This window comes from Scylla paramamosain, chromosome 8 (genome assembly GCF_035594125.1).
Source record: "Scylla paramamosain isolate STU-SP2022 chromosome 8, ASM3559412v1, whole genome shotgun sequence".
In the NCBI taxonomy this organism is placed as follows: Eukaryota; Metazoa; Arthropoda; class Malacostraca; order Decapoda; family Portunidae; genus Scylla; species Scylla paramamosain.
Genome location: NC_087158.1, coordinates 10,700,800 through 10,714,469, shown reverse-complemented (window position 1 = coordinate 10,714,469; position 13,670 = coordinate 10,700,800). Strand labels below are relative to the sequence as shown.

General features: G+C 38.9%; 1 long non-coding RNA gene across 1 annotated transcript in view; it reads right to left on the bottom strand.

Annotated features, from left to right (window-relative positions):
- Positions 1-11,586: 11,586 nt before the first annotated feature.
- The window catches only part of LOC135102580 (uncharacterized), a 3,560-nt gene continuing 1,476 nt past the window's right edge, over positions 11,587-13,670 (bottom strand). Inside the window, exon 2 of the long non-coding RNA XR_010269683.1 lies at positions 11,587-12,857. This is a non-coding gene — a long non-coding RNA (uncharacterized LOC135102580). The remainder of the gene's footprint in view (positions 12,858-13,670) is intronic.

Below are 13,670 nucleotides of genomic sequence, written 5' to 3'. Positions count from 1 at the left end.
GCAGGTGTCTACTGCCTCCTCCTGAGATTATTATTATCATCATTGTCATTATCACTATCATTATTAAAATTACCGTCATTACCAATGTTACAATATTTATTGTCTTAATTTACTTTGCCGCAAGGTTGCATCTCTTGCTATTTTCTATCGCTACTTTCATGCTAACTGCTTTTTCTTGCTAACTGTATGCCTCCCTTCCCACGGCGTCGCCCCACAAGGCTTTCTACTGTCTCTCAACCCTATTCTGTCCACCTCTTAAATGCAGGAGTTAAGTAGTATTCTTAATCTTTCATTTATTTAAGCATTAAGCTCTGCAATCCCCTGCCTGTATTGCCTCCAGCCTAATATCAATTCCTTCAGGAAGGAGGTTCCTCCGCCGTGGGAAGTCACTTTGTCATTACAACGGGGCTTGAAGCGTGGTCGGCGGCACCACCTTCTTTAATGGCTCGTCTGGCAGTGGAGTATGCTCACCCTTCCACCTCTCCCAAGCACGGTTACGTCATTAAGGCTCATGTAACCTTCACCCCTCCTGTATGTTCCACGCAGCCTCAGGTCTTGCCGGATGCCGTTCCCTTTCACTTTGTTTTACCCACCCTCCCATCCTTAGGTTCATTACCTCTTCTTAACTTCTTAAGACTTTGTTTTACTTTATCAATATAACTCCCAAATATCTACCTACTTTCGCAATTCAACTTTAACTGTTTTTACCTAAAAATCAGGAGAGACGCCGGTAAACTGGACGGAAGCGAACGTAGTGAGCATTTTTAAGGAAGACGATAAAGCGTTAACGTTCAGCTTCCGGCAAGTTCGTCTATCTTTAAGTGTAAGCAACATAATGGGGTCAGTAATTGCCGGAACATTATGAATAATTTTGATAATCATATGATTATTGTTGTGACTCGAGACGACGCAGGAGCAGAAAAATAAGAATAACATCTAAGAAAGCACAAAAACAGAAGTAGACGTAAGAAGAGAAGCATAATAATAGAGGAAAGGGAATAGACAGAAACCGGAAGATAACGTGGGAAAAAGCCGGTGAGAGCACAAGACGGTCAAATGGAGATGCAAGAGCAAATAGCAAGATTACCAGTACGTATCGCAAACCGATGAGTCAAAAAAAGGTACCGAAAACAGCAACAATATCCAGGCGCAGAAGTTTCCAATGACTAATAGATAAAGAAGCAGAAGACGGCAAAAGACAAATGAGAATAAGAGATTTATAAACAAATACAAGATGAAGATAAGGTATCGCTGGCAGAGGAAACAAGATAGTGGAGCAGAAGTCGGCAAAAGGCAAAGGCGAACAAGAGATACAAAAGTAAATATCAAGATTAAGAGAAGCAACAGAACGAGAGAGAAGAAGCTTCTAGAACAAACTCCCGTACCCTGAAGTTATCAGGGGACTAAGAGTTGCTAGAACCGAAGACGGTCAGGGGATGTATGACTAATAGATATCTCAGGAGAGAGAGCCAGGTGTCTATGACTATCAGATTATGAAGGAGCAAGGAAACGTGAAGAGGCTACGAAAATGGGCCATAATGGTAATGATAACAGCTCAGGGTGAGAACGTCGTAAATGGGGAAATATAGGCAGCAGCATATACCCCTTTTCTTGATTACCTTAATTCTAAACACAAAAACATTATTTTCACTTCCGAAATAGAAAACAACTATTCACTCTCATTTCTGGACGTCCAGGTCTCCCATAAAGATAATAAAATTATCACTTCTGTATACTGCAAACCCACCTTCATTGGTTTAGGTATGAACTACTTATCCTTTATCCCTGAATTATTCAAAATTAATGCCATCCAAACTTTACTATATATATGTTATACTTTCTCATCAGATTGGTGTGTATTCCATAATGAAGTTCTTTTCTTTCTTAACTGTAGTTTTCCTCATTTTTTTGATTGATAACTGCATCTCTAAATTTCTTAACAAGGTTGAGACCAAACCTAACACTTGTTACCTCAAACTCCCCCTTTTATGGCCATCTAAGTTTCATTATTCGTAAAAATAACTTGATCAGTTATTAAAATCATATTTTCCAGATGATAAACTTAAGATTATTTTCACTAACCCTCACTCTTAAATCCCATTTTCCTTTTAAAGACCGCATTCCTAATTACTAATTGCTAATTTCTAATATTGTATATGAATTCAAATGTTCGATATGTAAATGTCGATACATCGGAGAAACAGTAAGGAACCTAAACCTTTGTATAGCCAAGCATAGAGTTGTCCCCTAGAACAGGCCACCTGGTTTCTAGTCCTGCTTTCTCTTCCATAAGTGAATATTTTCTACTTTAAATCACCTCTTTTCTGCAGATAATTTCAATATTATAGCAAGAGGAAACTCACATAGTGACATCAAAATACCTAAATAATTAACTATAAAAAGTACAAATCCTATATTAAACATTCAAACAACATCCTGCCGTCTCACCTTCTCATGTGGCGCGTCGAAGCTTTAATCTTTGTTTTCCTCTTCCTTTCTGGTCTCTTCTTCCCTCAGTCCACCTCCAGCACTCTCCCACATCAGGTAACCTCCTCTTTCTTTCCTAATTGATATATATATATATATATATATATATATATATATATATATATATATATATATATATATATATATATATATATATATATATATATATATATATATATATATATATATATATATATATATATATATATATATATATATATATATATATATATATATATATATATATATATATATATATATATATATATATATATATATATATATATATATATATATATATATATATATATATATATATATATATATATATATATATATATATATATATATATATATATATATATATATATATATATATATATATATATATATATATATATATATATATATATATATATATATATATATATATATATATATATATATATATATATATATATATATATATATATATATATATATATATATATATATATATTTTTTTTTTTTTTCAAATATTTTCTTTTAATTTTTCTTTATCTTTTTCATCTGTTTTACATTTTATCTTTGTTACATTTTATATACATTTTCTTATTCATTTTTACGTTTTATATGTTGTCTTTTACCTTATATTATAATCTTTTATGTTTTGGCTTGAAAATATCATCAGTCGCACGGTGAAACATTAGAAGAATAAACCTCACTTTGCCAAAGTTGGTCTAGCTCGAAACCTTCGTTATATATATATATATATATATATATATATATATATATATATATATATATATATATATATATATATATATATATATATATATATATATATACTTATACATATGCCATATATATATATATGGCAGATGGCAGACAAACACCAAATTATGACAGAAATACCATAATTATAGCAGACACCGCAATCCTGTTGGATGCTGTGTGCACTCACCACCACCACCACCACCACCATCAACACTTTCCCTCCCTCCTTCCCACCCTCACTCGCCGCCGCTGCTGGCCGGACGTTCCGCCTCATTTACCGACATTTGTCCGATGGATGGTCTGCAGGATACATGTTCGATAAATCCGAAATCCGATATAACAGGGCCGATATAACGAGGGTTAACTGTTGTTCCGGTGTGGTTTTGAATTATCAATTACCACTGGACACTGTTCATTAGTTTCTTACCTTTATATAATAGGTAAAGTCACTCTTGGTGAGTTTCTGTGGTTTTCAGGTGAATGTCAAAGGTGAACGTATAAAAATAGGTATATTTAGATATATGTACAGAGTTCTGGAGAAGGGTGTGGCGCGTACGGGACAACGGATGTCCTCTGCGTGGTACAGCGTTACACCCTCGGCAAGAGACTCCGGAGCCGGAACAAGGGACGCTTAGCGCCTTCAAAAAGTGCTGACATTAGAAATAGGGGCGGGTTGACCGCACTCACAGTACATGAATATATTCATAATTATTACTCTCTAATTACATAAATAAGGCAAGGGAAAAGCTACTTATAGCTAAGAGTAATACATGCCAAAATACATTAGGGAGAGATTAACTATGGAGAATACTTAGATACTGTAATGTAGGTGCTACCGATTACTTATCGATGGCAATAAAAGGAGTATGGAAAGTTCCATGGTGTGTGTGTGACGTAGGGTGGCGTGATCATATCCGCCCCACCCTTATGCGCCAACACCCACTATTTACACTTATGCATATATGTATACATGCACTTATATTGCTAATCAGGCAAGACATTATAAATACAATACATATTATTATTAATTATGTGACACCGTTACATCGCTCGGTCACCTACTTGACGCGTCCTCGCGAATACAGTGTACCTAACCATGTTATGTGTATGAAACTCCTTCATTAAGACGTTTACGTCTACTATCAAGATATATATACAAATTTAAGGCTTTCCTAACACACACATATAAGAATATTAACAAAAACATTAAAATAAGGCAAGGTGTCAGGATACTTGGATAGAGAATCCCAGGTTTCAGATATACTGGCAAGGATGTCTCTAGAGCCTCTGAAAACTCTTCTGTGTTTGAGAAGGAAAGAGTGGAAAAGGAGTTTGTTATAAAAGAAATCCTTGACTTTGTCAAATTCTCCAGGGAAGTAACAGGGAAAACTCTATATGAAAGGTCTGTCGTAAAAGCTAAATTAATCCTAGAAGGGTAAGTGGTTAGTTTACTAGAACGTACATGACAAGCATCTTGTACCGCATAATGTCCTATAACCTCCTCATAGGTGGTCCCTTCTGGGCAAGTCACTGAGACGTAAAAGTTTTCTGTGAAATAAAAGTAATGATATCCATGAAAATTGCAATGGAAAATAGGTTTTGAAACCACATGCTTGTATGGACAGAGTGTTAGAGCTGCAGACGCCTCTGAACGTGTCAAGACGACTTCACAAATACCTTTTATTACAGGTAAGAAAGCAAATTGGATACTTGAACAATGGTACAAATGCAAGTATGAAGATTTACAACGTTTTAATTCAGTTAAATCTCCAATTGTATATAATGAAAAATCCTTGGCTATTAGCACTAAGGAAGGATTCATGTCCAGTGTCATCACAGAATTATTAACGGAAAATGGAAAAGGTTTAATCTCATAGGCCTCAAAATGATCCTGAGATTTAAAAGGTATGTTTATAATTATTGCATCTGTGGTCAAGGTAGCTTCCAGCAATGGGTAGTAATACTGGATCATGTCCGCTGCATACACTGGTGTCAATTTGTAGGTTGACTGACCAATTTCTATTGTGTGAAGCAAATCCTCTACAGGAAATAGTGAAGTTGTTACCCTGCCATTGACAGCATCCACCATGTTGCGAATTATCGCTTCATTAATGGAGAGAACTGAACCCAAGGAAGCTTCAAATACATGCAAAGCTTGATCTATAACCACAACGTGATTTATCACATCTAAACTATGTAAGGCATTATCAAGCACATTTGTTAAATCATTTGAATACTGTAATAACTCATTGAGATTAGTTTCTAATTTAACTATTTTATTGTGATGTAGGTTCAGGACCTTCTTATTAGTAGCTGCAACCGTTATTAGTTGATCATAATGTTTCCTTAAATCCTGTACATCCTCGTCCAAGGCGGTGCCAAAAAGATATTGAGACAGTTGTCCCAACCCATTTATGAGTCCTCTTTTGGTACGAGCGTGCACTGGATGAAGGTTGTAGTCATGCTGAGATTGGTTCAATTTCCCGTGTAAGAATTCTACCCTTGCTTTTAAAGTTTTGATTATGGTTTGTGAGAAAACTTGTGTCTGGCTATGCGTTTCATCAGCAAGTAAGGATTCCAGTTCCTGTAAGGAGTTATCCAAAGTTTCTGAGACAGCGTCGAGGTCCGAAGTTACGGAAAATAAGGTAGAAAAAGGATATCGAACCAGAAGAACATCTTCTATTAAGGTTACTTCCCCAATATGTGTGGTGAGAGCCCCCGGTTTGACATGCAACGCAGTGGACGCTTGTAGCACTTGCAGCATGCTCAAGAAGGTAACCAGGAGGCCCAGTGCCATCTGTAAGTAATGCAGGCAATTAGCTGCGTGAGCGAAGGTTATACCTATGCGTCTTTATAGTATTAGTAGAATTAAGGTTTGTAACCTGATCAGTAGTACTCTCTGTTGATGACTGGAGCTGAGCGTTAGTCTTCACAAGCCGATCACTATGTACTATCTCAGCAGTGTTAAGAAGAGGGTCATGCACCTCAAATTTGTTACCATGTAACTGGCGGACAACCGAGCATGGACCACTAAATTTAGGGGAGAGTTTGGAGGTCCTGTCCGGATAACGAACTTTAACTGTGTCTCCAACCTGTATCGTGACAGGGGTCGCACGCTTGTGTTGTCTAGCCATCATTTCTGCCTTAGAAGCTTGTAACCTACTTCGGACTTTAGCATGAATGTCCTTGAAAACATGCATATGTTGTTTCACATAGTCATCTACTATGACTATGTATACTGGAGTTTGTGGACTTGCCAACAAATCATAACGAAGATTTTTATCTTCACCATATAATATATAATGTGGGGATTTCCCAGTACTTTCACACATTGAACTGTTAATGCAGGCACCAACGTGTGGTAACCAGTCCTCCCAGTCATCATGGAGACTGTTTACAACTGGACGAAGAACCTCCAGGATTTTCCTGTTTGCTCTTTCTACTAGTCCGTTTGAAGAAGGATGGTAAGCCACAGTGTAGGTGTGTTTAATGTTGTACTGTGTACATATACCTTGTAGGATTTCATTGCGAAATTCAGATCCATTATCACTTAACAACACTCGTGGTGCTGAGTATGGACAAAACAACTTAGTTACTAGCGCATGCGCTACATATTTAGCAGATTTTTCCTTTAATGTATTGTATTTATAATGTGACACCGTTACACTGTATATTTACTGTATATATATATATATATATATATATATATATATATATATATATATATATATATATATATATATATATATATATATATATATATATATATATATATATATATATATATATATATATATATATATATATATATATATATATATATATATATATATATATATATATATATATATATATATATATATATATATATATATATATATATATATATATATATATATATATCAGTCATATATTCATAGAAGGAGGCAATAGACACTTGCCGAAACGATAATTACTCCCAGTGAGGTCTAAAACACTGTTTAGGGGACGCTGTGAACTTATCATTAAACCCAGCTGTGACCTCACTGAACGTTTCCCTTTGTGTCTCACAACACAAGGAGGAAGTCACAGCCTACCCTCTAAAGACAACTCTCTTCCTCCAAACAAAACTACAAGCACCTAATAACAAACACACCCTTCACTCAAAAATTTTAAAATCATCATCGCTACTCCTACACCAGCCTCGGAGTCCCCATCTGGGGAGGGGACCATAAATGTCCCCAGGTCGGACTGCCTTTCTGTCGACGACCCTAAGTGTCTTGACACCCCCTCAACTTTTTATTCATTAACTTCTGCAACATTCGCGGTCTAAGATCTAATTTTCAATCTGTAGAACACCACCTCTCCTCTTCTAAACCTCATCTTCTTTTCCTCACTGAAACTCAGGTGTCTGAGGCAACTGACAGTAGCCCCTTTTCTGTTCCCTCCTACTTTCTCTATCCTCATTTTCGATCCAAAGCTGGATGCTGCGTTTATGTGCGCAATGATTTAACCTGCTCTCGTGCCCACGCTCTTGAATCTTCAGAGTTTTCCACCATCTGGCTACGACTACAGAGTCACTCTCATACTAAATTTATCTGTGCTGTATACCTCTCACCTAACTCCTCTGACTATAAGAAATTCTTTGACTACTTAACTTCCAAAGTGAAGCACATTCTGACCCTCTTCCCTTTTGCAGAGATCTCCATTCTTGGAAACTTCAATGTTCACCACCAGCTTTGGGTTTCCTCTCCCTTCACTGACCATCCTGGTGAACTAGCCTACAACTTTGCTATCCTCCATGACCTAGAGCAACTGGTGCAACACCCTACTCATATTCCTGACCGTCTTGGAGATACGCCCAACATTCTAGACCTTTTCCTGACCTCTAATCCTTCTGCTTATGCTGTCACCCTTTCTTCTCCGTTGGGCTCCTCCGATCACAATCTCATATCTTTATCTTGTCCTATCGCTCCAATCCCTCCTCAGGATCCCCCTAAGCGAAGGTGCCTCTGGCGTTTTGCCTCTGCTAGTTGGTGGGACCTGAGGAGATATTTTGCTGATTTTCCTTGGAATGACTACTGCTTCAGTGTCAGAGACCCGTCTTTGTGTGCTGAACACATAACAGAGGTGATAGTGTCTAGCATGGAGACGTACATTCCTCACTCTTTTTCTCGTCCTAAACCTTCTAAACCTTGGTTTAACACAGCTTGTTCTCGTGCTATACATAATAGAGAGTTGGCCCACAAAAGGTACTTAAGCCTTCCATCACCAGAATCTCATACAGTTTATATTTCTGCCCGGAACCGTGCCAAGTCTGTTCTCCAACTAGCCAAAAACTCCTTCATTAACAGAAAATGTCAAATCCTTTCAAGATCTAACTCCCCTCGTGATTTCTGGCATCTAGCCAAAAATATCTCCAATAACTTTGCTTCTTCTTCTTTCTCTCCTCTATTTCAACCAGATGGCACCACTGCTATCACATCTATTTCTAAAGCTGAACTCTTCGCTCAAACCTTTGCTAAAAGCTCTACCTTGGACGATTCTGGGCTTGTTCCTCCCTTTCCTCCACCCTCTGACTACTTCATGCCACGTATTAAAATTCTTTGCAATGATGTTTTCTATGCCCTCGCTGGCCTAAACTCTCGGAAGGCTTATGGACCTGATGGGGTCCCTCCTTTTTTTCTCCGAAACTGTGCCTCCGTGCTTGCACCTTGCCTAGTCAAACTCTTTCAGCTCTGTCTGTCAACATCTACCTTTCCTTCTTGCTGGAAGTTTGCCAACATTCAACCTGTTCCTAAAAAGGGTGCCCGTTCTAATCCCTCAAACTACCGTTCTATTGCTTTAATCTCCTGCCTATCTAAAGTTTTTGAATTTATCTTCAACAGGAAGATTCTTAAACATCTATCACTTCACAACCTTCTATCTGATCGCCAGTATGGGTTCCGTCAAGGCCGCTCTACTGGTGATCTTCTGGCTTTCCTTACTGACTCTTGGTCATCCTCTTTTAGAGATTTTGGTGAAATTTTTGTTGTTGCCTTGGACATATCAAAAGCTTTTGATAGAGTCTAGCACAAAGCTTTGATTTCCAAACTACCCTCCTACGGTTTCTATCCTTCTCTCTGTAACTTCATCTCAAGTTTCCTTTCTGACCGTTCTATTGCTGCTGTGGTAGACGGTCACTGTTCTTCTCCTAAATCTATTAACAGTGGTGTTCCTCAGGGCTCTGTGCTGTCACCCACTCTCTTCTTATTATTCATTAATGATCTTCTAAACCAAACTTCTTGTCCTATCCACTCTTACGCTGATGATAGCACCCTGCACTTTTCTACGTCTTTTCATAGACGTCCAACCCTTCAGGAGGTAAACATATCACGCAGAGAAGCCACCGAACGCTTGACTTCTGATCTTTCTAAAATTTCTGATTGGGGCAGAGCAAACTTGGTATTGTTCAATGCCTCAAAAACTCAATTCCTCCATCTATCATCTCGACACAACCATTCAGACAACTATCCCCTCTTCTTCAATGACACTCAACTGTCCCCCTCTTCTACACTGAACATCCTCAGTCTGTCCTTTACTTATAATCTGAACTGGAAACTTCACATCTCATCTCTAGCAAAAACAGCTTTTATGAAGTTAGGTGTTCTGAGTCTGAAGTTAGGTGTTCTGTTCTGTTCGTCTCATCAACTCCTCTCCTCTAACTGACTGTCTTCAGCCTCTCTCTCACCGCCGCAATGTTGCATATGTAGCTGTCTTCTACCGCTATTTTCATGCTAACTGCTCTTCTGATCTTGCTAACTGCATGCCTCCCCTCCTTCCGCGGCCTCGCTGCACAAGACTTTCTTCTTTCTCTCACCCCTATTCTGTCCATCTGTCTAACGCAAGAGTTAACCAGTATTCCCAATCATTCATCCCTTTTTCTGGTAAACTCTGGAACTCCCTGCCTGCTTTTGTATTTCCACCTTCCTATGACTTAAATTCCTTCAAAAGGGAGGTTTCAAGACACTTATTCATCATTTTTTGACCACTGCTTTGACCCTTTTATGGGACTGGCATTTCAGTGGGCATATTTTTTTTTTATTGGATTTATGTTGCCCTTGGCCAGTGTCCTTTCTACATAAAAAAAAAGTCATAACAATTATCATCATATATATTCCTCATTCATATATTTCACCCACGTGTGCTGTCCTCACGTGGCCAGCCTCATCTATTTTTAACCTTTTCTCCTTCCTATCGCCCTCTCAATGGAATACCACACCTTCCCTACATTCCTGCCAGTCCTTAGAGAAAACACTTGCATTGCCTTCTCTCGTCCTCTCTGCCCATTGGCCAAAATAACGACCTCTACCATTGGTCCCTTCATCCTATTTAGAAACAGCTCATTGGTCATTTCTTCATCTCAGATTCTGAATCCTGATCTATTCCTTTCACTTAATTAGAGCCTGTATGGGTAGTTCGTTAGTTCCAGAGAGAGAGCACATCAGTTCTGTTCTGTCTATCAGAGAGTTCAGATCAGAGACAGTCAATCTTCAGAGAGAGAATGAAGCATCGTCACGTTCGTCGTAATCTCTGTTTCGGTATAACTCGTGTTATACATTAAATCAAGAAGAAGTCTTACTAACTTTGCTTTCCTATACCTGCACAATCAACCATAATCCAAACCACTACCCCACGATATCCACTCTACCAGCAATATTCATCGGAGAAGCAGTCAGCCACCACTATCTATCCTACCACCGTCATCTCTAGCAATAACAAGTAAGCTATCTAATACAAGTGGGTAAGCAATCTTACCGATATATATATATATATATATATATATATATATATATATATATATATATATATATATATATATATATATATATATATATATATATATATATATATATATACACAAACACACACTTATGATAAAGACTTCCGTCCGGAACCTTATGTTGAAAATGAAGTTCTAGACGCACAGCAGTAGCTGACTTTTCACTTAATTTCCTGTAACGTTTCGCAATATACAAAAATTCCATCTTGACACACGTAAAAAAAAAAAAAAAAACGAATCAGAAACATTACACACACACACACACACACACGCGTCAATGGAGCAAGGGAGGGCAAACCCGTGCGTGCTTGCATGCGTGCGTGGTGTGTGTGTGTGTGTGTGTGTGTGTGTGTGTGTGTGTGTGTGTGTGTGTGTGTGTTTATCATGGAATGGAAATATTTCTTAGTGTAGTGTTATTACTCACTTTATAGTCTTAACAAATATTATGACGAGCAGTGTACTTATAAACGTCTTCACTGTACCGTAATTAACTGAAAACGTCTCTGCACAAAGGGTCGATTCTATTGAAATAAACACATAAGCACATTTCACTATCACTATTTAATGTAAACATAGGGTTTGTACACATAAAACTTAATGGAAACACAGAACACAGAACACAGTGGGCATTTGAATTGCAACTTCTAGCTGGTAAGGACAGGCGGAATGCACCACGTGGTGAGTGCCTCACTATGTGGTGCATGAGTGCTTATGATGTAAGAAATATGTAAATATATATATATATATATATATATATATATATATATATATATATATATATATATATATATATATATATATATATATATATATATATATATATATATATATATATATATATATATATTAAGCATTCAGTGAAGGAGTCATTGGGGGAAGTAAGTAACAGGTGAAGGACACGTGTGAGGACCTACTGGAGAGAAAATTTCTGATGAGGAGCATTTCCGGGTGAAGGAGGCCCTGAGAAAATGAAACTCGGATGAGGTAGACGTTGAATGGAGGATATGCTAAGAGCTGGAGGTAAGAGTAATGAGGGAGGTCTGGAGCGGCTGGAGGAGTGTTCTGGTGGGAAAGGCAAGGCTCCAACTCGGCAACCAGTAGCCTTTCACCACCCGTGTCCTCGACTTCCGTAGCTGCTCATCATATACCCACCCCGGAAACCTCCTCCACCCTTCCCCTTTCCACCTCCGCGTCTTCCTCCTTTTCCGCCTCCAAATCCACCTCTGAATCCTCCGCCACCCTTGCCTCCTCCGAATCCACCCTTTCCTCCGCCACCTTTGCCCCCTCCATATCCACCTCGTTGTCCTCCACCCTTACCTTTCCCACCTCCAAATCCTCCTCCGTATCCTCCTCTTCTTCCTCCGCCTTTGCCCTTTCCACCTCCAAGTCGAATACCACCACCTTTACCACCTCCACCAAAGCTTCCACCTTTCCCTTTACCTCCTCCTCCTCCTCCTCCTCCCCCTCTAATAATAATATAGCGAACTCCTCCTCCTCCTCCTCCTCCTTTACCCTTTCCTCCTCCTCCGTAGCCTCCTCCTCCTCCTCCTCCTCCGTAGCCGCCTCCTTTTCCTCCTCTGAAACCACCGCCTCCTTTGCTTAGGCCTCCTCCTCCTTTGCCCTTCCCGAAGCCGCCGCCACCACCGCCGTAGCCTCGCACCATCATGACAGGTCGGTAGGTCCTGTGACCATAGCCCTGTCGTCCTCTGCCGCCTCCCTTGGTTGGCTCAGGATCGGCAAGTGCTTCGGGGGCGGGATCGGCATAAGCAAACGCCGCCGTGAGGGCCAGCAGGAGGGCCACCACCCATTGGATCTAGAGGTTAAAATGAGTGGATGAGACGAATGAACCTGGTGAGTATACGATTACGTTACTGGGTGCACTGGGTTATGAGTCTGCCATGACGGTATGGAGAAAGAAAAAAATCAGGAAGCTAAAGGTATATTACCGGTAAAAAAAAAAAAAAAACACTACCCAAGAACAGCTACAACACTAATGGGAAGCTATATATCCAACCGAGAACCTTGGAAATAGTTTTATTTTATTTAGAATCTTTGTTGTAACCTTTGAATGCCTGAAAAAAAATCATATTTGATACAACTAAGTATATACAGAGCCACGCTAACCACCACCATCTTTACTACTAACTATGCTGCTTCCACCAACAAGTTGGCGTATCTCAGTGATATCTAACTACAACAGCGTGCTTGAGGAATCCTTTCATGCAGTCACAGTACATGGCTGGATGACAATACATCATTTTATGGAGAATGACGTGCAACAAGGGACTTTCATGTTTGTCTTTGTGTGTGTGTGTGTGTGTGTGTGTGTGTGTGTGTGTGTGTGTGTTTAGCATCATGGGTGAACAAGACAGCCACACACACACACACACACACACACACACACACAGGCATCACATGCGTTCTCTCACACTAGACTGATTACGGACAAAGAGCTTATGAAATTGTTTAGAATAGTCATTAGAAAGTTTAATAACGTCATCATTTATCATAAATTCCGCTTTCATCCGAGGAAAACTTATGGCAGTTATGACATGGCACGACTTTCATTAATCACTTTCCCAGTGCCAGCCACCGCTTGTAATTACAGATGATTCGGCGTAGCAGA